This window comes from Pseudorasbora parva, chromosome 14, assembly GCF_024679245.1.
Source record: "Pseudorasbora parva isolate DD20220531a chromosome 14, ASM2467924v1, whole genome shotgun sequence".
Taxonomy (NCBI): domain Eukaryota; kingdom Metazoa; phylum Chordata; class Actinopteri; order Cypriniformes; family Gobionidae; genus Pseudorasbora; species Pseudorasbora parva.
Genome location: NC_090185.1, coordinates 22230710 through 22256718, shown reverse-complemented (window position 1 = coordinate 22256718; position 26009 = coordinate 22230710). Strand labels below are relative to the sequence as shown.

Sequence of the window (26009 nt, the reverse complement as noted above, 5' to 3'; positions counted from 1 at the left end):
GAACTCTTCACTCCAGTTTACATGCAATTTTCATTATTCTGAGTATTCGCTAATAAGTATGATTATACCACACTCGGATTTGCATAGGCCTACATTATGCATGTTACTGGCCATTGTTTTAATCTACTCGCATCAAATTCAAAATACATTTTTATGGACGTACTGGATATTATTAAGCATGGCAATGCCAGGTTTTCCTACGCTGTCATCACGTTTGCGCCATCTTGATGAAGATACAGAACAGAGACTGCGCAGCAAGTTGTGTTGACAAAGTTTAGCGATTTGGGTTGCGCACTTTGGTCAGAGCGATAAAAATGTGATTAAAGAGTTTGCTTGCCTGTTTATTGCGATTTAAGTTAAATGTGATTATGGTTCTTACGATTATGACCTTAAAGGGGTGATGAATTGAGAAATCAACTTTCCCTTGAACCTTTGATATATAAAGATCATGGTAACATTAGAATATCCTGTAAATTTCGAAGCTGAAAAATTCCTTGTTAGTAAAAGAAAAGCTTTTATAGACACCAGGCCCAGAAAATGAGGCTCTCAAATCAATGACGTAGAAGGGGAAAATGCCGGCTCTACAGATAGCCCCGCCCACCGCCTTGTGGAGCTAAACGAGCTGTAAACACGACGAAGATAGCAAGATAATCGTTTGTAAACAAGACACAGGTCAACACTGGATTTGCAGACATATTGAGATTAAAACACAATGCTGTGCCTTCTATATTGGATCCAACAGGAATGGTGCATGTGTTTTCCACAAGGGCTACCAAAAAGTTAGCACGTTGGTGAATTTTCAATAGTGAAATAACATCTGTTGTTCACTATCTTAACTTGATATTTGAAGAGCGCGCGTCCACGGTTTGCGCTTATATCCACCAATTGGGCGCTGGGCCAAGTTATAAATTGAGCTCCCTGTCAGAGAATTATTCCGATTGCCACTTTCAAAACAATCCCTCCTATGAACTGACAAGGGAACCCTTGTCTCAAAACCAGTGTAGAAAATAGCCTATTACTTATTAGTTATATGTTTTTGAATGTAAAAACTATGCGATCATAAGTTGACCTCAGACAACAGGTATTTTTTTAAATAATGTATATAAAAAATGTAAAAAGCCGGTTCATGAAACCTTTGATCGTATTAGTTTGATTGAAGTATTGCGTTTACATGAGGTAAAGTTTAATTGCAATATTGCATTGCATCGCTTTATTAGGGTGCATAAATGCAATTAATGCTGCAGAGGGCTGTTTTTCACATCCGCGGATTAAAGCGACCCCGATAATGGGATCTTTGGCCTCGGGAATGTGAATTTTAGCAATTTACTTTTGGAACCCTGCCAAAAAAACTGCCTATTTTACCCCCTGCAACACGATTTTTCATATTTACCAGGTACACCACGCTGGAGTACAATAGAGCAGAAGGTGAACAGTGTTTTCTGTGGGACATGGTAAGTCCCTTTGTGGTGCACTTTGGGATTTTTCAGTTTTTCACCTATAAAATAAACAAAAAAAGATATTAAAAACACAATAAAGAACAGGGAAAAGCAAAAAAGCATAATATGAGCACTTTAAAACATCTCAATTTCATCGCAACTTTTAAGAAAAGTGACCGCAACATCAGGCATTTTAGGCCACAACAGTCACAAAAAAGGCCCGCGAAATCCTGGAGGGACTGATTATTATTCATTAATGACTCGCCCTAATGTCGTTCCACACCCGTAAGACCTCCGTTCATCTTCGGAACACAGTTTAAGATATTTTATATTTAGTCTGACAGCGTATCTAAGTGTATGCACACTATACTGTCCATATAAAGATTTTCAAATAAAGACTCAAATGGTCATGAATCAGCGGATTGATTCATGATTCAGATTGGCAATGTCACGTGATTTCAGCAGTTTGACACGTGATCCGAATCATGAATCAATAAGCTGATTCATGACCGTTTGAATCTTTATTTGAGGTTTGAAAACAAACGCGGAAGAGAAGACAATGCTGAATAAAGTCGTAGTATTTGTTATTTTTTGGCCAAAATGTATTTTCGATGCTTCAAGAGATTCTAATTAACTAACTGATGTCACATATGGACTACTTTGATGATGTTTTTATTCCCTTTCTGGACATGAACAGTAAAGTGTGCATACAATTGGATACGCTCTTGGACTAAATATAAAATATCTTAAACTGTGGTCCAAAGATGAACGGAGGTCTTACGGGTGTGAAACGACATTAGGGTGAGTCATTAATGACATAAATTTCATTTTTGGGTGAACTAACACTGTAAAATTTGGACTACTTTACCTGCAAATTTTTTGCAGAAGTTTTGCTAATATGACACAGCCATAACAACTTAAATTTCAGTCTGTTTCTCACGCAAAGCTATCATATGACTTCAGAAGACTATGCACATATGCCATGTGGACCACTTTAATGATACTTTTATCATAATGTTTTTGTTAGCTTTTAAAGGGCACGAGGGAGGGTAAAATGTGAACTAGCCTTAAAACAGGCGTGTTTATGGTGAATAAAGAGGAAGTCAAAAGCAGGAACTGTTCTACGCAGCAGTGCAGTTTATGGTATGTGTATAATCGAGGGTATTTGTGAATATGTGCATGTGGAGGCCATACTTCCTTCTCTGTTTCCATTACTCGCACTGTCCATATGTCATAAACCTATTTATACACCCCAAAAACGCATACACGCACACATGCACTTAATCCATGCTGATCATCAGGATTTGTAGTGAAGCTGTCTACAAATCGCAGAGCAAGGCTCCCGCCTCTTTGGGTCGATTCAGGTCGAATTCAATTTGTAAGATATTATGTATTGATCTGCGCACATTGGCCTGAGAAGGGAGAGGGACAGATGATCCTTTGACCCGTGCTGGCTATTCTCTTAATCATCACTCCCTGTCCTCTCAGTGCGAACTACGATTTGGTAACTACAGAATTGTTTTTCCCAAGGTGCCCTTAAAGAGCTGTCAGCTATATTTTCAAATATGAACGCACGCTGAAGTTTAGTGAAGAAATAAGGCTCTGATCTAAGTGAGTTACTTGTGTAGGCAGCCTTTTAAGATATTGTATGTGTTCTAAAAGGCAGTTAACATAATTATGCTTGTTTCTAAAATAGCTACTTTGCAGTGAATGGTGAGCTGTACATATACGTTTAATACTGAAAACTCAATTTTAAAAAGGCTGCCTTCTATGATGTGTTTGCTGTGTATTTTTTATTCCCTATGTATTGCATTGTTAGCATAGCTACATGCTAATGACAAACTCTGTTGAAATCAATTGTGTGAACGATCCAAATCGGTCATTTAATTTTGCTTAAAAACCAGCTGCCTGCTGCTAACTAGGTTTTGGAACAGAGCCTAAAAATGTACAATCCTTTTGCTGTTTGTTGTGTGCATTGATTGAATAGCTAATGACTGTACGGCCATAGCCATTTAGCTGCCTGTGTTTAGCTAAATAACCAGAGCAGGTTTTCACACCCATACCTTATTACATACTGATTGATTGATGCTTTTTTTTTATTTTTACGATGGACTCCGAGATGGCCAGACCTCCCACACTCGCATCAGCACAGCAGAGAATTGCATTTAGCCAAGCAGCAGGTCCTAAATCAGTCCAATCAATACCCTTCTGCTGGGCTCTCCGTCACGTGCCCGAGTAAATAATTCAAATGAGATAGTTAGATGCTTTGAAATGTAAAAAGGAGAAAGAAAATCTCACAGTGCGCTTCGCTTGCTCTTTACACCAACGTCGTTTATCCTTGCCTCCAGGAAAGGAGAATGTTTCTATAAATCCTGAAATTAAATCAATGACGGCTTGACAGGGTAAATTGAGATTTGGGTCTGGTTTGTTACACCAAGCCATTACATTAACATTAAATATTCAAAAGAGCTGAATCAATTCACAAAGGATTTAGATCTGGATCTTTTAGGTGTTGTAGCAGCACCAGCTGACTCTTTTGACATGTTTGAAAAGGCCTCTAAATCATAATAGGCTGCCATTCTAATAAGCTGCAAAGATTCAGTTGCCGAGGGGTATAAATAGAGCTTTAAAAAGCTTTGCAGTTTAATTGTGCCACTTTTCTTTATGTATGAGCACTTTTGTTATAGCTGAAGTGAGTAATTTCTGTGCATTAGCATCGTTTTAAAACTGGTTTCCCGAACATTCCTCTTTCATTGGTGGATCTAACAAATAGTCCCGCCCCAATCTCATGGCATTGGTTGAGTTAGGCTGTTGTTGTTGTTGTGTTAGGCTGGTTATGATGCTTAAAATAAGAGAGAAAAACAAAAGTTACTCATAGTTGCATTCTAACGTCAAGAAAATATAAACAATACAATTAAATACAAAAATACATTAAATTCAATTATACTCTTTACAATTAAAGCAGCAATAAAATGTACCCTTTTCTTCTGTATTATATTCTGTACAAATTAAAGTGAAATTTTATTAATCACAAAAATGTAGTGCGGGGCATGGTTCAATCCACCACTTTCTGATTGGATGAAAGCAGATCTGACCGTGAGTTTGCAGTCACTTCTAAGAAAGGGGCGGGGTTTAATCGGACAAAATGATTGGAGAAATCCGGCACGCATCACCAATCGGAAGGTGAGTTGAGATTTCGATTACATTTACTAACTCAAAAATGGACAATGAAACATGCATGTATGAATTTTTCACAATAAGATGCATTTAGAAAAGATTTCCATTTCATGCCAGCTTTAATATATTCTATTCTTTTGCTTGCTACATCCTCATTACTTAAACAGAGCCGTATATTTTTGTTTCAGACTAACTATGAAAACAAACATGAGGATTTCCTGTGCTTCATGACTCTCATCAGCTCATGCGTGCAACAGTTTTAACTAGCAGAATCTCCCACCAGCCAGGCAGGCAAACCCAAAAGATATTTGAACAGGCAAGACAAGCGTCTGGTAGAGAACAGGAGGCCGGAATCCCCTAACGGGAGCCATTGTGAAATTTCCATTCTTATCTCAACGGCAACGGCTGCGCTGCTGAGGTGGGAATCCCTCTATTTACACTCTACTTCCTCTCTCAGCAGGGAACTGTGGGTACTCATTACCCTCACAGGAAACCCTGTGCATTAGTGCACTCCCTCTGACTTATGTCTCGCAACCGGTAGTTCTCTTCTCGACTTGCTAGTGACCGGTAGCTATGTTTGTACCATTTACAGTCACAAAAACAGTCACAGCATAGTTACCTTTTATATATTACCATATATATATATATTATCTTTTTTTAGTCAGTTTATGAAACATAGTTTTAGCTTAGTGAGTCTGTGCTTACCTGATGTATATTTGAAGTATAACATGGCTAACAAGCTAACACAAAACAGATGCTACTACAAAGGGGGGAGGGGAGCAGACAAGGCTGAAAACAGGTTGTCTTGTTCCTGTTGTTGGGAGCTCCCCGTTCTGACCCAGGCTCTTATTGTTTCACGAAGGCAACATATACATGCAGGATGATGGATGGACGATTGAACAAATTAGCCTGCTTAGCTCTATACCAGACCATGTTCTGCTCTCTCTGTGATTCAAATTAGTTTTCAGACTATTCAAGACGGATGATGGTTTGTATTCATATAAAAAAGGAAATTGAAAGAGAAAAAAACAGAATGTGAGAGGAAGTAGGGTTTTTTTTGTGCGTTTACCTCTAGTTTTTGATTGAGTACACAGTCGCTCAAAACTGTCAACAAAACTCGCTACACCGCAAAAAAAAAGAACATTCTTACTCAGTGTTTTTTGTCTAGCAGTACAAATATCTAAACATTCTGAAAGCAAGATACATTTAACTTGAGAAGCAAAATAATAAAGATACTTAGTTTTGTTTATTTTTGTGAGTTTTTGCTTAAAACGAGAATTATTGGTTTCCCTTTAAATTAAGCTTATTTTTCTGATGCCATTGGCAGAACTCAAAACAAATTTTGACTTAATATCTAAAGTACTTTTGCTTCTCAAGTAAAAAGTCTTGCTTTTAGGAATGTTTAGATATGGGACTCTGGAGACGAGACAATAATACAACAGTAAGAAAGAACTTATGTTTTGTACTATATAACTCTGACCTACTAAAGTGTCTATTTTGTTCAACAGAAACTGATATTTTAAAAATGTACTTCTTAGTTGTAAAATGCATATAAAGCCACTGAAAAACCCACCGCCTCTGTTGACATCTCATGCCCCCTATTGAAATGCACAGGTAGTGACATCAGTACATCTTGCTCATATCCTCTCAATTCCGTATCACTCGCTTAAACTCACCTTTCCACTCCAACCCCCTTTCTCAAGTCAGACGCCGGCTATTGATTCACGGGATTGATCCTGGAATCCATCCATCTGCTCTTGGCTTGTGTCTACAAGTCCGCCGGCCTCCTAGAGAGTAGGGCCGCCGTGCCTTGGACAGCTGGTCCTGATAACCAATCTGTCTTTTACAGGCTTTTTTGTAAAACAAGATACCGGGCAACCAGATACCTTGAATTAATAAGTGAAGCATTTGCAGTCCTTCTTGGAGGAGGGGTTGTTGGGGAAATGCGCAAAAAAAGGTTGGCTCTTTCAGGCCTTGTACAGAGCATTCTTTCAAGGGCAACAAAAGCCAATGGAGGTCTCCGCTATAGATCTTTTTTTCAATAGAGCTAATAGCAGTAAAGGCTTACTATGAGATACTGGTCGTGTATAATGAAGGGATGTTCAAAACTACATATTTTCAATAGATGGAGCCAGGTGGATCTGAAACTCGTTGAAGTTGAACACTAGTGGAAACCCATGACTTAATTAGGGTACGTTTACATGACAATGATGTACTAAAAGCATAAAGTCCTTTGTATTATCCACGTACATACAACACCATTGTCTAAACAACCCTCCGTCACACCGTTCAGTCAAAACAACTAAAATCGCTGTATCATTCATGCCAGGCCAGTAGTTGTAGATGTCACTTTGTAAAGAAACACTACTTCAGACTGAAATGTAGTACACATGTGCATTGTCACCGTTTTTACAAATTCATTTTTACACGGAGAAGATAAAGGTATCGTTGTCAAAAATGTCCATGTCCCCAAATCGCTGCTTTTGTATAAATGAATGGCCCAAAAAAGTTTTCAGTTTTTAGTTGAAAATGGTGTCGTATAAATGGACCCTTCGTCTTTAGAGTAAGCCCTATATAATTAGGCTGGTTTCAGAATCAAACAGATGGGTTTTTAGGGGCATTTAAGGCAGCTTTTTATTTTTATTTGAAACTGTTTTATACAACGTTTGTGGTTGGAGATGAGGCTGCATGATATATTATAACAAAAAATCAATCATTATATGGCTTAATGCAATAGTTAATTTGCGAAAAGTTACGATTTAAATAGATATATGGATTGCTGAAACACCAAATCATGAGCTGCATGAACGTAAATAAACACACTGCCACAAATCACTCTGAAACCAGCAGCGCATATAATTAATGAATTAATTCACAATATTCATGATTTGACTGCCAAAATAAAAGCTTGATTACTGAAATTATTAGTTTGTAATTTTACAGTTCTATTAAATAAATATTTTTCATACAATGATTGTAATTTGAATATATTTCTTATTAATTCAGTATTTTTATTTAATCACAATAAAAAATTGTTATTTTATAAGTGTTCTGTGGCGAATGGACCGAGGGGGACCCACCCCAACAACCCCCATCCCACAGAATGTCGGGGTCTAGTGTGTGAACACCCACATTTTCCACAAAATGGTTAACCCTAAAAGGGTGGTTCACATGCAAAAGAATTGATAAAACCTTTGTTATTTTTCAGCTTTTTATATGTAGATAACAATCACCTCAGTCGTTCCAACTTCTTATTAATAAAGCTATTCAAGTCATCTGATAAAAAAATAGTGTATTTTTCATATCACAATATATAATGCAGAAAATCTAAATATCGCAATGTTATTTTTTTAGGAGAACATTAAACACATCGCAGTGACCAAAGACTCCATATTTACGGAAAAATCAGAATATGAATGGCTGAACTGGTGGTGCTCTATGACAAATCCAAGATTTTCTATGATTTGTACATGTAAAACTACAATATATTACAAGAAAAAAACTTGATATACTATTAGACCTCACTAACTGGCTAGTCTGTTGTTGGACAAACGACTAGTTGTCCATAGTGGCACACCCCAAATATTGATTTCATCCCTCCATCCATTCTCCAGTTTTGTCACCAAGTATATTTTTGCTTTGAGGATCAATAAGATTCATTGTTCAACAATACCTCAAAGGTTTTACTCGTTTGACCAAATATTTGCTTATGTAAAATAATTCCACACCACCCCTAAGGGCACCTGCAGTAGCAGTACAAGGAGGCTATAATGTACTTTCAGGCCTGATCTATAGTCCGGCAGATGCTGTGCGCACAAGGTTTAGTTGGGCCATGCAGCCAGACAACAAGAACAAGCATTTTAGAATGCACTGACTCACAGCAAAGAGCACACAGACGGCTGTTTGGTCTTGTCTGGGCTCCCAAACAGGTGTGCTGTCAGGGTGTGGAGAACATTTGAAGAAAGAGGAACAGGCAGAGTTCTGATGGTATCTACAGAAGCTGTTGGGGTTACAGTCTCTGGAGGGTCAAGAGATGTGGCCAAAGGACTTCCTTAGAGCAAGCACCTAGATATCGACGACATCCGTTGGGATCAATGAGTGTCTCTGGCACAGTAGAAGCCAACATTTGGGTCAGTTGGAGCTGTTTGCCCCCTATTTAACCCTCCAATAGGGCACCTGTTCCTAACCTTGTCCTTCACACCTACTATAAGAATACGTGCAAACAGCAGCTAAATATGGTTGTTGAGTGCTTAATCTTATCCTGTACACACACACAAGTTTGGTCATGGGAGTGACAACCACATTATACAACCAAATTCACTTCCATGTGTTAATTTGCAAGAAAGTCACTATAACAATGCACGTTTAAATGTCACTCTCAAAACTGAAAAATGTACTGCTTTCACAGTGATGGTGATTGGTTTTCATTGGTCGTGTTTGCTAAATCATGCATCACTGTTCAGTTTGTTATCTAAAACTTCTAAACTTTACAGACCTGAATTGTGCAACAAACTATGCCGTTTATAAGGAAAGGTGCTACTTGTCTAAGCAATGAGACTTCTGATAATAACGGTGCCAACAAATATTTCGACTACATTTAATAGGACCAAAATGTTCCATAAACTTGTCTCTATATACATTGCTCATTTCCACCGAGTGGTACATTATAGAACAGTATAGTTAGGTACAAAATTATTTCCGTTTCAATTGTCAGAAGTTGTGAAAGGAACCAAAATACAGAAATGTACCATAAGACTTTTTTGTGACCCTTTCATTCGGATACCTAACACAATAGTCTGGTACCTAAAGGGTGGAGCTAGACTCACTGCAGAAGTTGATTTGTTGACAGAGAATTGAGACTCATGCGCGCTACAAGACAACAAAAGAGGCTCCATTTGGTAATATACTGCTGAAACACAATAAATGCTTGTCGTCTTCTTGTGACAAACAGCCACATGCTGAGAAGCAAGAACCAGATCTGCTCTATGCCCTTCATTGTTGTTTACTCTGTCGCTTTCATCTTGGCGACACACCACACCTATCAAGTGACCATCAAGTCAGGGTACTGATAGCAGTGGAAACGCAAGCCAGATCAGAGCTTACTTTCACGAATCATACTGTACCATACCACTTGTGAAAGCAAGCCATTAGAAACCACCCAGAACAACCTACCACATAGTAATGTGCTAAAAACATGCAAATCGCCTTTGAAACTGTAGAGCAACAACCTGGAAAATATGGAAGCTAGATTCAGCCAAAGAATAAAACATCTCAAAAGAAAATTCTTTGCAACCTTTTTATCTTACAATTCTGACTTTCTAACACACTATTCAGACTTATTTTCTCAGAATTTTGAGATATAAACGCGCAATTGGGAGTTCAATTTTGAGTGGGAATAAAGACTAATTTGTTTCCCCTCAGAATTGCAAGATTCTTTTGCAATGTAGCAGTTGGCTATGTAAACTTGTTTCCGCAACAGAATGTTACAATACAAAGGTAATTGTGACTTTATATCACTCAATTCTGACTTTATTAACTCGCAATTGCACATTTATACCATGCAATTCTGAGAGGAAAAAAAACATTCTAAATTGCAAGAAAAAGTCAGAATTGTCTTATTCTTGAAAAAGTCGCAATTTTTATTTTTTTAAATAAAATAATAAAATCTATATATTTGTTTATGTATTATTTATTTTAATTTTTATTACAGTTTTATTGTTATATTCTGTGGCGGAAACAAGCTTCTATAGGCAACTGCTACATTGCAAACAGCCTTTATATCATCCAGTATTTCCCTTTATTTAAAAAATTCCAGTATTTCTCAGTATTTCTCCAGTATTTATTAAAAAAATATGATCGAAAGATTCTTGAAACATCATTTTACTTTAAAAGCAACATCGACTTTAAGGAGTTCTGCCAGTTCAGTAAGGCAACCTATACATATAAAGATAAAAATAAAAGCAAGTCTTAAGGTTGTGTTGTATTTTTACTGGCCATTTTTTTACAGCGTTTGCACAGTTACTAATATCTATTTCGTAATGAGGTTTACACATGGTAACATGCCTGTGTAACCGACCTGTGATAAACTGAACTCGTCTAAATGTCACAAGTAAAAGGATGCTTTTCTGCTAAAGCTATTTAGCCATTTGGCCTTCAGTGTTAAGTTCAAATGTAGTTTCTATTTTAATCAAGTATATGGACAGCTGGGTTTCAGTGTGCTCTACGAGTTAAATAACTTATAACTAAAATCTACTGATGTGCAGACAGCAAACACTGGCTTTATTGGAGCACACCCTTCTGCAAATCATTACGCTAGTCAAGCTTGCTTTCAAATAAATCAGCAATATAAATAAACTCGGATAAAGATTAAAACGGAATTTAGCTGCTGTGATTTTTTTTTTTTCTAGCTTCACAACGGCACACTGGGATTCAGATCGATAGCAGGACAGGGCTAGCAAATTCTAAATGCAAACAGCAAATTCGGTTTGATTTCAAGGGAACATCATTAAGCCTGTGTTCGCGTGCGCACCTGAGAATGTGGGTGTGCGGTTTTGACGCTGATGAATGGTTCTTCGGAGGCACTGTAAAAGCACAATTAAGATTCCATCAGGATAAAGGTAATGGTAAATTATGTACATTAACAAGGGTCCAGGCTCATCCAAACACGCCAGCACAAATAACAGAAAGACCACTCCTCCGAATGAGGGCCGCGCCAAGAAGGTATGCAACGCTGAATAAATTAGCTAAGTGTTAGTGCGTGTTGTTTTTTTCATGCGTGCAAGAATGCATGCATGTGCATAAGAGAACATTTTGTCCCCATCATTTTGCTTGTCACTTGCTCTATGTATTTTGCCAAAGGCTGTGAGCTTACTTCATGAAACACGTTTCATATTACGGCACCTCACTGAGATCTTTGTGAGCAGTTGTCCACACGGTAATTATGAAATAGACAGCTATTCAATCTTTTTCTAGTACAATGTTTATGTACTTGCAACAGAACTAGACACACATCTAAACAAATATATGATTCGGGATTCATGGTTTGAACTTTTTGGAAGTGTGTCAGACTGGTCTGGAGTTTGACATAGCCTACACTTGTTAGTTAAAATGAATAACAAACAACTGTCCTAACCTCTTACCCTTACGGTCTGGTTTGTTTAAAAGAACGCACAAACATTTACATGCGTCATCATGCTTCTTGGGTAGGGTGTTCATTTTAGCTTCAGTTCTTGAGGCATGTTTCCCTCAGGGTACATTCCCCCCTTTATTATGAAAACTGTAAGGAAGAACAGGGTGTTTATAAGACGCAAAGGAAGAACTACCTTAACAGTAATGTATGACTTTCTCATGGTGTCCAAATAAACACAGTGTTTATTCTTTCTTTTTATACTGTACCTCTCTGCTGCACTCTGAGGCCAAAAATACTTAATTTGAGTAGCTTTAAGTCATTCTTAAGGTAAACAATTCCTCAGTTCCTAACAACATAAACCCTCAAATACCAGCAGAATCGGCCAGGGAAGCCAGCATGCTAAACGCAAAACATACCAGTCTTTTTTCTAGAGAAGTTTGAACCCTTCCCATTTGACCTATGCACGAATTGTTTCAAGAGCGCAGAGCAGCTCAAGTATGGTGGCAACCTCTTCATCTCCTGACACGTGAGTGATGCCCTTGCTTTGCTCAAATCAATTTTGTTGAGCACTAGGAGGCTTCTGCTGTGTCAGTGTGTGGCGGTGCGCGAGAAAGACATATTGACATGCTCTCTCGATAGTTCGAACATAATCCTGCCTGCTCGTCAGAAGCGCTGATCACCGTGACATCTGACGGGTGGGGCCGGCGTGACTACTTGACCCTCTTCATTTGTCATTAGCATGGGTTGCGGGGAATGGTTGCTAGGCAGAGTTTCTGGCTGGCTTATTAGCAGGAGATTGTACTAACAACAGGCTGTGTTGGGCAACAATGACAAGACAATTCCCCAGTATAACATCTACACTGCCACATATTCAGACTGCATTAAAAGGTACAGGGTCACATCATACACCAGGCGCAATGCGCCATGTTGTTTAAATACTTACTCTACTTTACTCACACAGGGATAGGCAGCAGCACACAAAAAAATGTTAAATATTAAAAATAATAGGATTCCTCTCTGCAGAAGCGTTCAGTCTTTCCACAAATCCCACCATGTAGATAGTGAATCCGCCATGGTGCAAGCGCAACTGTCTATTAAAGGGAGTGGGAGATGATCCTCTGCTTGATTTATTGCACTTTACGCCAAAAACACACCAATGACTCATTAAGAGACTAGGTACAACCCTTTTGAGCCATGCACCTGGCTCGCCGGACGTTTTTTTTCCAACGTTAAACTCGAAAAAGTGGATTTGGGCATGCCTTAAGTGCACCTGTACCATAAGCTCAGATCGTTAAAATAGGACCCTAAGTTGCTCTCATTTGTTATTGACCATATAAACTAAATTATCCATATGTAAATATGTTAATCCTGACCCATCTGATTGTCTAAAACTACTTTTAACTTGAAGTAACATTTTAAAATGGAACACTCAGGTGTAAGGGGCTGAACACCCCCCAGCCAGAAGTAGAATCATTGCTAAAAATGTCTGTTTAATGCTAAAAATGTCTGTTTAATGCATATTTAACAGTAAAAGTAATGCATTGCAGTATTGCATCACTCGTTTAAAAAGTAACTTATTGCTACTTAGTTACTTTTTAACACAATACATTGTGTTACTTTTGCATTCCTTTTTCTCACCTGGGCTGGGCTTGTTTTTTTATAACAAAAGTTTTATTTTAGGGCAATTGTAAAGACCGTTTATTCTTTTTAAAGCCCCACTTGGCTACTTTTGCTCTCAGGGTCCCCCTACAGTTTGGAAAAAATAATGTCCTCAACTACTGTCGTAAGCTCAGTCATCCTACAACAGGGGATGCCATCGCGCGTGCATTTGTTGACATGACAACCCTGATAGCCCTAACTAGTGATGCGTGGCTCGTCTCATAACCCGCGGACCCCGTATGTCTATTTAATGGTCGCGGTGCGCGGCGGGTTGTAAAAATATATACAGTGGTGCGGTGCGGGCCAAATAACTTAATAAAAGCGTCCCGCGGGTCGGTGCAGCACTAACAGTTCCCCTGAACACTGCAAGAGGATTTCGAGTTCTTCTGGCGTCGCGTGTGAAATGTCTTCATCCCAGGTAACGTTACAGTCAGTGGCATATGTTTCAGCATGTCATATGAATATAATTTCATGGGTTTTATTTTTTTCAAACGCCAAATAATCACGATGCTCACGTTTACAAGCCAGCGTCATTATAGTAGTCTATTGGTTACCGTTTTCCAGAATCTATATGATACTTCAGTTCAATGTTTGAGTGGTAGCTCACCGTAACAAGCAGGACAGCATCGGTCGGGCACGCCTCCTCCAGCTCACACCGACGGGCAAACGCTGGTCAAATTTTGATCCGCGTCCTGCCTTTAATCCCATCACTTTTTCGTTTCCTCTTATTGCTTTCCTCCAACAAAACCTTTTCTTTCTTATGTGTCTGTGCTGCTTCGGACATGACTATATTATCCGACGAACAAAGTTGGGCTCTCACGTCCGAATTTAAGGAAGTGTGTGTGTTGGTGGAAGTGACGTATATGCCGTAAAGCAGTCAAATTTTGTAGTTCTTTTTGTTCTCGGGTTACTACCCGAAACCAGAAGTTTAAAAGTACGATTAAAAACGATACAGACCCCATCAGGCTATGGCAGACGTGTCATTCAACCTATTGTAAGTCGATTTATCATCACAAGAGTCTTAAAAAATATATTATGAAGGTTGAAAAGATACCTAGTGCTGCTTTAAGGAATACTGTATATTTATTTTTTTGTGCAAGTGAGAAGAGAAAATGTATGATCACATTTAGTCTAGAACTACAATAACCACACAAAATGTTCACACTTTTCTCAACATGGGGACAAGAATAATAATACATCATCTTTTTATATACTGTAACCCCTCAGGTTTTACTTGCACCACTCCGAGCGGGATTCAAACCGGTGTCTTCAAACTGCAGCCTCTACTGCCTCTAGTGCGATCTACCCGCACAGATCATACTAGCTGGCCTGTGTTACAGTCACCCCCTAAACCTCACTCCCATACGGGTCACGGCACCATGTAACCACTCCAGTTCTACTCGCACTGCTCAGAGCGGGATTCGAACCAGCGCCTCCAGCTTGAGAGGCAGACTTGTAACAAGGAAGCTAAAGACCACAGCCTCTACGTCAGTTTCTAGTGCGCTTCTTGAGGCTAAGGGAGAAAGATTTACTTGTACAGCTCTTATTAACTGGCCTCTGTTTCAGTAATTTCTGCACAAGATTGTGGTGTGGTCCAGTGGGTCATGCGGCTTCTCATCAGTGCCATTGCCTGCGCTTGCGGTCTCATGGGTACTGATATTTCTGGCTTTTGAAGTTTCTCTGGACCATGACCGTGTCTGTGGATTTTCAGAGCCCCCGTTCTGTGGCTGGAGCGAAACCCAAGAGAAATACACTTCTTACATGCACAAGTCTGGAGTCTAGAAGAAGACGGAGAGAATAACACACAATTAGCTTCTAGATCAGGCAACTATAAATATATATATAATGCATTAAGTATCCTATTAACAAGATCAACATATTTTTAGCTCAAGGAAATACTCTATCATGATTACGTGCTTGTACTGAAATTGATCCGAGGGGACTGCCCATGTAATTAGCATAATATGAGTCGCTTCTAAAGCGTCTGCTAAATGACAAGTAAGCACCTAAGGGTTATTACTGGTATAATAAGAAGCGATGAGTGCACTCAGGGAACTCTGTTGCACGGTTCATAAAGAGAAAATTACCCAGGCTGAATGCTTTTTTCATACATGTCACTGTCTCGTAGCATACAGTTAATGACAGGTTAGCATGCTTTTGTTTGCCAATATAGGCCTATAAATGTAAACACAGTTTCCATGTCAGATAAAAAATCAGCTCATATTTAAGTGCGCACTGAATCTCCTGTCTTCACTGTGACTGCAGCTAACCAGGAATGCTAACCCATTAGCACACTAAGGCAATTGACTACGTACTAGCCGACTATAGAAAGGGTAAGGAATTTTTATACCTTAATACAGAGTATTTAACTTAAGCATGAGTGTAATTTTTTTGATGTTTTAATGCTTTTTGAGGAAAAATGTGCTTTCTTTTCTAAACATTCACTAATAACCTTTAATATTAAGGTTTTGTCTGTGTTAGTTAGTGTATTTTAAGGGTCAAGAAAGTATGTTAAGCATGATTTGTTTCATATAGCCTACATTATGCAGACTGTATTGTTAGCATCATGCATTACTGTTTACGTTCATGTATCTAAACCTTAAAAGCTGAAAATCCATCCGCATGCCATGCACATACCTAATTACAACAATGATTAGAATGTCAAGATGCAATGTATTATTCATCAGGTATAGCTCTGATACAGACTTTTTTATGGGCCAACTAGCATAAATGTGCAGAAGTGGGTCAACCCCGCTGTGTGGAGAGAGAGTTCTAGAGCTTGCACGCAAATTTAACAGAATCATTTTCAAAGTAACTGTCCAACTTTAGAGAAAGTTGCAGGAATGCACTTCTGCGGCATTATGAGGTCCTTTGAACAATGTTTATCTGTTCGTTTTCCTCCCCACTTCTAATGAAATTTCCCGGCTGACTTTAAACCCCCTCGGGACAAGCACATGCGACAGATCCCACATTGTTCATTGTTGTTGTGCTCTTCTTATTGTATTTAAAGAAAGAAAAAAAACTTTAAAAACAAGAAACTTCACCATGGTGTGGGCTGCAGAGTGAAAGAATGACAAAGATCGCATGCTGGCAGCCTTTGATCTCCTGTCTTGGGAGATTTTCTTAAGGGGGTGGCGCCGCTGTTTTTTGGAGACTCGGGAGAGAGAGACTTGTGGAAAAGTGCGACCATCCTTAAGGACCTTACAGAGTCTTGTACACACGAGAAGTGTGGGTTGTTTATTTGCTGTGTCTGCTGCCCACCTTGCAGGCCTCTGGGGAAAAGTTCCCATCCTTTCCCTGTGCCCCGAGGCCACTTGTGGTTCTGTGGGCTGCCGCATGGTTAAGCTGCAGAGGAGAGAAACTTGAATATCCCAGAGGCATTTTCTCTCAATGTCTTGCTCTCTCGAAACCGATGGAGAGAGACCATGCCGAGCCTCTCCCTCGACAAACAAACATTCTCTTAATGTCGGAGATGTGCTTTTAAAATCATAGGCCAGCCAGTCAAAATACTAACTGTTCCAGTTAGTGTAACCAAATGTTCGCTGGTTATACATCCCTGCCTTTCTTTGGATTTCACTGCTTGTTTAACCTTGACACAACCTTCGCCTAACGTTCGAGAGGAATGGCTCCGAAAACAGCAGTAGGGTTGCCACGAGCTGTTATTGAGCAAACTGCTTTGTTTTGAAAAGCTCAATACGATATACATATTAAATAAAAGCAATGGCATGTTTCCTTTAAATATTTCTCATTTAATTCAATTATTGACTTAAGTTCTAATTACTTAACGTAAACAGTTCATATTAAAATGAACAAAGAATCTAATTACAAGCAACAGAACGAATAAAACCAATGGCACAAAGTGACACAAAAGGAACCTGAAGGTTTCTCAGGATAAACAGCAGTGAAGAGAAACTGGGAGAAAAAACTATGTAAATAATCTGCATTTTTATTAACTACATGATCACTATATTAACATAATACTAATGCTTGCTTAAAATAATCTTGTCTGATAATAAAAGGGCTTATTAAAGCTACTTAGTACACGTATATGAACTTACTATGCTAACTATGTGCTAGTGCTCTACTTAAAGTTGAAAAATTTTGAGTAATTTTTAGGTAAACTGCGTAGAAAGTACATAGAAAATAAAACATTCATAATTAAAACTACTTTTAAATGCTGTATATTTTATTGTATGATTGCAGAGTGCTTAGTTTTGAAACAAACTAAATGCTAATCAGTGTTGGGGAGTAACTAGTTACATGTAACAGTTACATAATTTAATACAAATTAAATGTGACTGTAATCAGTTACAGTTGATGAGAATTAAAAAAACAATTGAGTTACTTGAAATTTAAATGTTAACAATTAAAAAGGGGGTTATATTGAATATTTTCTGTAAAATTATGTTTGATGATATTAATTTGTTGCTTTGCCTGGTTTTGATGTGCACGATGCCTTTTAAAGGCTGTTTAGTAAAGCGATGCTATTCTGATGCTTTTGATTGGTTGTCTTGTTTGAATTTGCATAGCACAACGCCTGCCAATTGTATTAATCCACATAGGCTACCACCTGTCTGAGAGTAACCTCCATGGTGAGTGATAAAATGCTTTCCATTGATGGACATTAGTAAAGTAATCAAATGTAAAGGGTAACTTGTAATCTGTAACCTATTACATTGCACCTAAAAATAAAAAAAACTGTCTACTACAGTCGTACTACAAATATTGATGACTCATCCTTCACTTAGGGTTGTGTCCACATTTTTGTCCAGTCAGATATGTTTGAGAATGAGAATATTACTAGAAGTCGCAACTAGGATGTAGTGGGTCATAGTTGAAAGGAATTAAAAGCTATTGGGTTTTAAAAACATCCTTTTGATGATCACACCCAAACTTCCAGTTTCAACATAGGAAATAAAACAGTGCTCTTCGTGTGATATAATTTAATAACTTGTCCATGAATAGCAAATGCTATTCACAGCACTTGCTAGATGACCAGGAGGAAGGAGAATAGGAACTGTGATGAGGTGTTAGGGGGATTGAGGAGGTGGCATGGCCCTTGAAGATGCAGACGGGTTGTCGCTTTGGCATCTGCGGGGTAGAGATAGGGACTTGGCTCACCACAGGGGGTGAAGCTAGCCAAATCTGCACTTCTCAAATGTGGACACGCACACAAAACGTGACAGCCTTTTACCTCCAGTCTTTGCCAGCGCCTTCCAAGTGCATCTGATAAATATAAAGGACTCGACTGATAAATGACTGAGGCTAAATACAGCAATCAATCTTCACACTCCATACTATCTCTTGCACAAACCTCTGACCCTCTGGTCCGCTCTGGCCCTTAGCATTATCCATCGCTCATTTTTACGAGCCACTCTCCTGCAGTCTAGTTTACTACAGCCCCTGGTTTTGCTCAAGCGGGCCTGTTTCCCATTTCTTATGAGATATCCTGTCCGTTATTAACTTTTGGAAACAACCCAACAGCCTGAGAGACTGGACATGATAGCACACTGAAATTTATGAAGTAAATAATGATTTCCGTATGCAGATTTTCAAAACATGCTTGAGTTTCCCCATTTACTGGTATTTCAAAAGAAAGTTCACCCGAAAATTCAATTCAAGTCATCATTTACCCACCATTGTGTCGTTTCAAGATTTTCTTTCTATATGCAGAACACAAAAGAGGATATTTTGAAAAACATTTCTGATGTTTTTTGCCCATATATTATGAAAGTCAGTGAGATGCAAAACGTTCCAAGTTTTAACAACAAAACCCGCCAACTACAAGCCCTAAACAATAGCTTCTCACTTCACTTTTTCATTAACTTAACTTAGGCCTGGTTTCACAGACAAGGCTTGGATTAAGCCAGGATTGGGCCTTAGTTCAATTAGGATTTTTTTTCCAAGAAGCTTTTTTTAAACGAAAAAAAAAAAAAAACATTACTGGTGTGCGTCTTGAGACAAAACAATGGCAATGATGTATATGTTAAGTTATGTCAGTGCAAGTTGCTTTCAGTTAAAACAGCTCAAAAATGCACACTATGGGTCAATAGTTGTACAAACTTTGTTTGAGTTATCTTTAGGTTAAATAGTTGAATAAACTTTAAAAGCTGAATTTGTCATACAAAACATAAGTTGGATTTTTTTTTACAGTGCAGTTTAGTCTGGGACTAGATTTAAGCCTTGTCTGTGAAACCGGGCCTTAATGTCTTAACTTAATTGTAAAAATCTAGTAATCTGTACTATTCACATACCATGTCTTGTTTACTCAGAAAACCCAAGTTAAGATTAATTGATTGGTTTGAGTGCCTTTTTGTCAAGCAAAAAAAAAAAAAAAAAAATCATGATCATCATTTGTCAAAACAACTGAAAAGTTTGAGAGAACATCACATAAGCAACCTTCATAAATAGGATTTTCCTAAAATGTTTGTTTCAACTCACCATTATGGTGATCAGTATTATTTTTGGTTGGGCACTTGGAACATCATATTATTATAATTCTCTTCCTATTGGTGCAGCGATGCAACAAGAAATCACAGTTATTTGGTTTCAAAGGAAGTAAAGTAATTAATAAGCTGCTTTTAAAAGGTAACCTAACTTCTACCTCAGTTATTGTGTATTTTTCATGTCGATTTTTAAAATGAAATTGCAAACACTAATGTCATAAACACCTTGTGAAACTTTTAATTGGGTTGATATAATCCCTCTATACTTGTGACAATATCTTGCAGTTGATCATGCTTGAGTCACACAGATTTCAACATTCAGCGTGCAAAACTTAAAAAAAATAGTGACAATGGTATAATACGTCAAGAGTAAATCTGAAAGTAAATGATCAAGTACTCGTACAGTTTTTTTTTAGTTACTAGAACTCGTGTAAGTGAACTATACTAATAGTACAACATACTATTCCTATTTCACTTTACTTTTTTTTTTCCAAGTCAAGACTTATTTTTATTTTTAGTCTAACTAATTTGATTTTACAGTGTACTTATAGACTGGGTAAACCCAGCCTGATCTGCGGCAATTTGATTTTTGCCCTACAGCTCAGTCTGGAAATCTGTACAATTCATTTATCCTGCTTCTGTTATACATTTGCGGGAATCAATCACAGATTGGCTTATCCATCTGGCGCACTATTGGCAGGTCTTACACAATGACGGATAGAGAAGGATGGATCGTGCATGTTGATCACGCCTCTTGTGGTCTGATTGGCTGAAGGACTATCCAATTGCGTTCAGAGTCTTTTAAATTGTTGATCACGCTGCTTCTGGTCTAATTGGTTGAAGGACTATCCAATTGTGTTCAGTGTCTTTTGAACTATGCTGTTAATCACGCCTCTTGTGCAGTAGAAAATACAGAGCAGACTCCCCAGACCAATGTTCAATCTTAAAAGATTGAGCTTGGTCTGGTGATAAGCCAGACAATACTTAGGCTACACTGAATGTCATATCTAGAGACCAGAACATCTTAGAGACTTGGGAGCAGACCTATTTAACTTGAGGAAGTAGCCACCACCCCAAACACCCTAGCAACCACAGCGACACCCTGCACTAAAATAAATAAATATTTTAGCGGTTTTCTCAGTGTACTGTGACTCAGTGTATTTAAACTTTGTAGTGTTTTTTTTTATTTTACTAAATTGTCATTTATATTCATTTGAACTATGTTAAATTAAATTATATTTGCATGCACTAACATAAACCATTTGTGTTGGGACTACATGATACATTTCTGTTGCATTGACTGAAACTGGGCAGTGTATTTCTAGTTCCCAGCATGCTTTACATACAATCAAAATAAAAAAAAATCTCCAATTAAATATTTTCTAGTGACTGATCACATCTTAATTTTTCAGTTGGCGGAATTGAAAATTTGTAAATTGATGAAATTAAATTCAGCCAAGTGAAAAATTTAGATGTGATCAGTCACTAGAAAATGTTCAATTGGAGACCTTTTTTTTTTTTTACAGCGTACGGATGGATTAGGAGAGTAAATATTGAAATTAAGTGTTGTTTAATGTGTGTTTTTTAGTAAAGGGAAAGACCAGTTAATGTATGACATTTAAAATAGTTTTAAGTTATGTCCTTTTTTGAGGTTTCCCTTATCGTGAAGTGTAGACCTTGTGGTCAAGGTGTTGGTGGCCACGTGAAATAAGTCTATGACGTTCTCAATGAGTTTTAACTGTGCTAACGCCAGTGATGAGAAGTTTTTTGCTTGATCATTCATGCTACAAATGTTACACTTGGCATAAGAACAAGTGTTGTTTTGGCCATTAGTTTTGATAGAAATAAAATTATTTAGTTTGAGGGTCAGTATATCATTTACACAGTCCATATACACTCACCTAAAGGATTATTAGGAACAGCTGTTTAATTTCTCATTAATGCAATTATCTAATCAACCAATCACATGAAAGTTGCTTCAATGCATTTAGGGGTGTGGTCCTGGTCAAGACAATCTCCTGAACTCCAAACTGAATGTCAGAATGGGAAAGAAAGGTGATTTAAGCAATTTTAAGCGTGGCATGGTTGTTGGTGCCAGACGGGCCGGTCTGAGTATTTCACAATCTGCTCAGTTACTGGGATTTTCACACACAACCATTTCTAGGGTTTATAGAGAATGGTGTGAAAAGGGAAAAACATCCAGTATGTGGCAGTCCTGTGGGCGAAAATGCCTTGTTGATGCTAGAGGTCAGAGGAGAATGGGCCGACTGATTCAAGCTGATAGAAGAGCAACTTTGACTGAGATAACCACTCGTTACAACCGAAGTATGCAGCAAAGCATTTGTGAAGCCACAACACGCACAATACATCTTGATTTCTATTGAGACATTCAAATGTTAGAGTCAGAATTTGGCGTAAACAGAATGAGAACATGGATCCATCATGCCTTGTTACCACTGTGCAGGCTGCTGGTGGTGGTGTAATGGTGTGGGGGATGTTTTCTTGGCACACTTTTGGCCCCTTAGTGCCAATTGGGCATTGTTTAAATGCCACAGCCTACCTGAGCATTGTTTCTGACAATGTCCATCCCTTTATGACCACCATGTACCCATCCTCTGATGGTTACTTCCAGCAGGATAATGCACCATGTCACAAAGCTCAAATCATTTCAAATTGGTTTCTTGAACATGACAATGAGTTTACTCTACTAAAATGGCCCCCACAGTCACCAGATCTCAACCCAATAGAGCATCTTTGGGATGTGGAGGAATGGGAGCTTTTTGCATCCCACAAATCTCCATCAACTGCAAGATTCTATCCTATCAATTTGGGCCAACATTTCTAAAGAATGCTTTCAGCACCTTGTTGAATCAATGCCATGTAGAATTAATGTAGTTCTGAAGGCAAAATGGGGTCAAACACCATATTAGTTTGGTGTTCCTAATAATCCTTTAGATGAGAGTTTGATTGCGAGGGGTAGAACTGATGACCATACAATCATGGAACATGTATGTGTGTGTACGGCAGCTACTCACAACCTAACTGCCAGCTCAAGTCTTCACCACAACACTCTAACAGTTCTTTCTATTTTCTTAAAAACTCAAACAACTCAAAAGGGCACCAGTTTGAACAGCAACAGCACTGGTTGGCTCAACAAGAGTGAATTATGTTCTGGAAACATTCACAGTATAAGTCAAATGAGATTGGTTTGATCTCATTCATTTGCATTTTACTCAGTGCAATTAACTCAGTTTAAGTTCAAATAAATCAGTTCAACTATGTGGAAATAGGTGTCATAATTGTATTAAGTTAAACCAACAAGCAATTTTTTGAGTGTGGCAACCACCCACAACTGCCTGATATCTGCAACAAAATGGAAAAATATAGTTACTTTTACAATTTAACTTCTAATTTCCTTTATTTTGTTGCCACAAGTCAATTTCACCTTTAAACTGAAGACATTTGTTGCTCTATCTAAAACAATCATTTGCAATTACAAAGACTTCATCAACATAAAACACAAGAAGTATTGAGACATTCATATAACAGTTGTTACATATGTAAACACAGGTATGAAATTAGCAAGGCAGAGGCCAAAAGAGAAGATTGGATTCTCCAAAGAGCTGTTAGTACAGATGGAAGAATGTGCAACTTCCCTAGTTTAGTTGTTTGGCTTAAATCACCTATACGTTCAAACTTCAGAGGAAGTCAACTCCCTGCCGTCCCTGGTGATTGAAACCAGCTCCACTCCTGTGTCTGTATCTGGAAAGGGGAAGTGACACGTCTTTTGGGGCTTTGACCCTGACCTCATAAAATATGGGCTTTCCAAAGTGGAAGGATTGTTTGAAGAGGGTTTAGTGTGTTAGCTTGGGTTTGTGTTTTATACCATACTTATCGTGTGTGCGTGAGATTTTTAATTGACTGCCTATGAGACACGCATTTTGGAAATCACGTCTATCTTTATGTATGCCTCCTTTGTATTTTTACTGTCACGTTGTGAACCCTCACACCCCTGATAGTAGTACATACAATTTATTGTATACATACAATAAGTACATTAGCACACAAGAAATACATATAATTTAATGTGATGGAGATCAGAAATTAAGTCAGGTATTGAGAAACAATTTATGTTTCTTTAAGGGAATTTACTAATATTCATGCCAGGCCAGTAGGTGGCGATGTTGCTTTCTAAAGAAACCACGCGTCTTTAAGTCCAAAGTATACTTAACTTTTTGCGCATTCGCGAGGGTCACTGTGCATGCGAAAAGAATTTCGTCATCGGAAGAGTACACGTGTAATGTACGCACACCCAGAATATTTGTAACCACACGTTGTTTGTACGCCCAGGTCACACGTGCGCATTTCATGTTTTGTTGTTGCAGTAATTACATGGGTTGTAACCAAGCTTGCCACATACGTTCTAAAAAGTTAAGCCAAAGCGGATCGCCCTCAGGTGGTTGGTCCCAGTATAACTCATAAACCCCGCCCCTCCATGTATTCTAATGGTATGCGAGACAAACTAAACAATCAAACTGCACTTCAAATAATAGTTTTTTCAAAGATGGTTTCTGTCACTTTAGACAGTTTATTTTTTTTTAAATAAGTTTGTTTATAGTTAGTTATTTGATGCTATAAAAACGGGATGCAGTCAACAGGTACTGCGGGTGTGTGGGCAGGGTTTTGATATCATGACTCTACTTCCTGTGGGTGAGCTGTGGGTCATGACCAAAAGGACAAGATCCCGGATACAGGCGGCTGAAATGAGCTTTCTCCGCAGGGTGGCTGGGCACTCCCTTAGAGATAGGGTGAGAAGCTCGGTCAATCGAGAGGAGCTCAGAGTAGAGACGTTGCTCCTTCACATCGAGAGGAGCCAGCTGAGGTGGCTCGGGCATCTATTTCGGCTGCGTCCTGGACGCCTTCCCAGGGAGGTGTTCTGGGCACTTCCCACCGGGAGGAGGCCCCGGGGAAGACCTAGGACACGCTGGAGGGATTATGTCTCCCGGCTGGCCTGGGAATGCCTCGGGGTTCCCCTGGAGGAGCTGGAGGAAGTGGCTAGGGAGAAGGAAGTCTGGGCATCTCTGCTTAGACTGTTGCCCCCGCGACCTGGAAGTGGAAGATGATGGATGGATGGATGGACGTTACTTCCTGCTCTCTACTGCATAGACTCGGGTCCTAAAGTCACTACTGCGCAGATGCAGGTCCCAAATCAGCGCAAAATGTCAGCGCCATATTCAGACATTGGCGGTTTTACTTTTCTACAATGGAAGGTAGTGAAGGGGCATCATCCACCTGGCAAAAGATTGCTCAAAACTGCGTATGCGTCGAACACCTGTGTATGTGTGCGTTCAAAGTACACTTTGAAAGGGTGTGCATTCGGCTGTGTGCGTACGCTTGCGTACGAGTAAAAAAAACAAAGTATACTTTGGGCTTTAGACTGACTGAACACGCATTACGCATGTGCATGATGTCACCATTTTCACAAATTCATGTTTTCTAATTTTGAAATAGTTTTCCATTTTTAGTTGTGCTGAAACCCCAGTCTCTCCATAATGCAGATGAGCATTAAAGACTAAGCTATGCATGAATATTGTAAAAGGTGTTTATAATTCCGTCGGTGAAGAGAGAGTGCCGCATAAAAGCTCAACAATTCTCATTACATTATCAAATAAACCCACATTAAAAGACCTTTGTAGTCACAGAAGCAAGCGCCCTTTCATCACCTTTTAGGAAAAACAACAGCCCTTTCATGACTAATGCCATTTCAAAAACAGTATGGGGCAAAAAAAGAACACAAGACGTCTTCGGTAGTACTTGCCGTGCTAATTGAGAATGCCTGTGTGTCTATTTTCATTTGCTTTACATTTCAAATGACAGCTGAGGAGCCAGACGGGCCCTCGCGTCGGTGTCAAGCACCTCCAGCTCGCGGAGGGTCGTGAGTGCCGTCGCCTAGCAACGCCTGCGAAGCAGCCGGCATGAGAAAGAAGAAAGGGGATCCCTCTCTAAAAACGCTGTGTGCAATCGCGCTTATTCATGCTTTTGTTTGGCCAGTTTAATTTGAGCTCCGCCATCGGAACATTGTGTTGCTTTTTATAAACCGTCCAACTGCTTTGATTTGTTCTATGCAATGATTCATTATCTGTCGGTCTGTCTATCTGTAGC

At 38.8% G+C, this 26009-nt stretch overlaps 1 long non-coding RNA gene across 1 annotated transcript; it reads left to right on the top strand.

Moving 5' to 3' along the window:
- The first annotated feature begins 4520 nt into the window (after positions 1 to 4520).
- Positions 4521 to 14746, top strand: LOC137039823 (uncharacterized). Its single transcript, XR_010897765.1, has 3 exons — positions 4521 to 4619; positions 4802 to 5031; positions 14629 to 14746. It is a non-coding gene; the product is annotated as an uncharacterized lncRNA (long non-coding RNA).
- The last annotated feature ends 11263 nt before the right edge of the window (positions 14747 to 26009 follow it).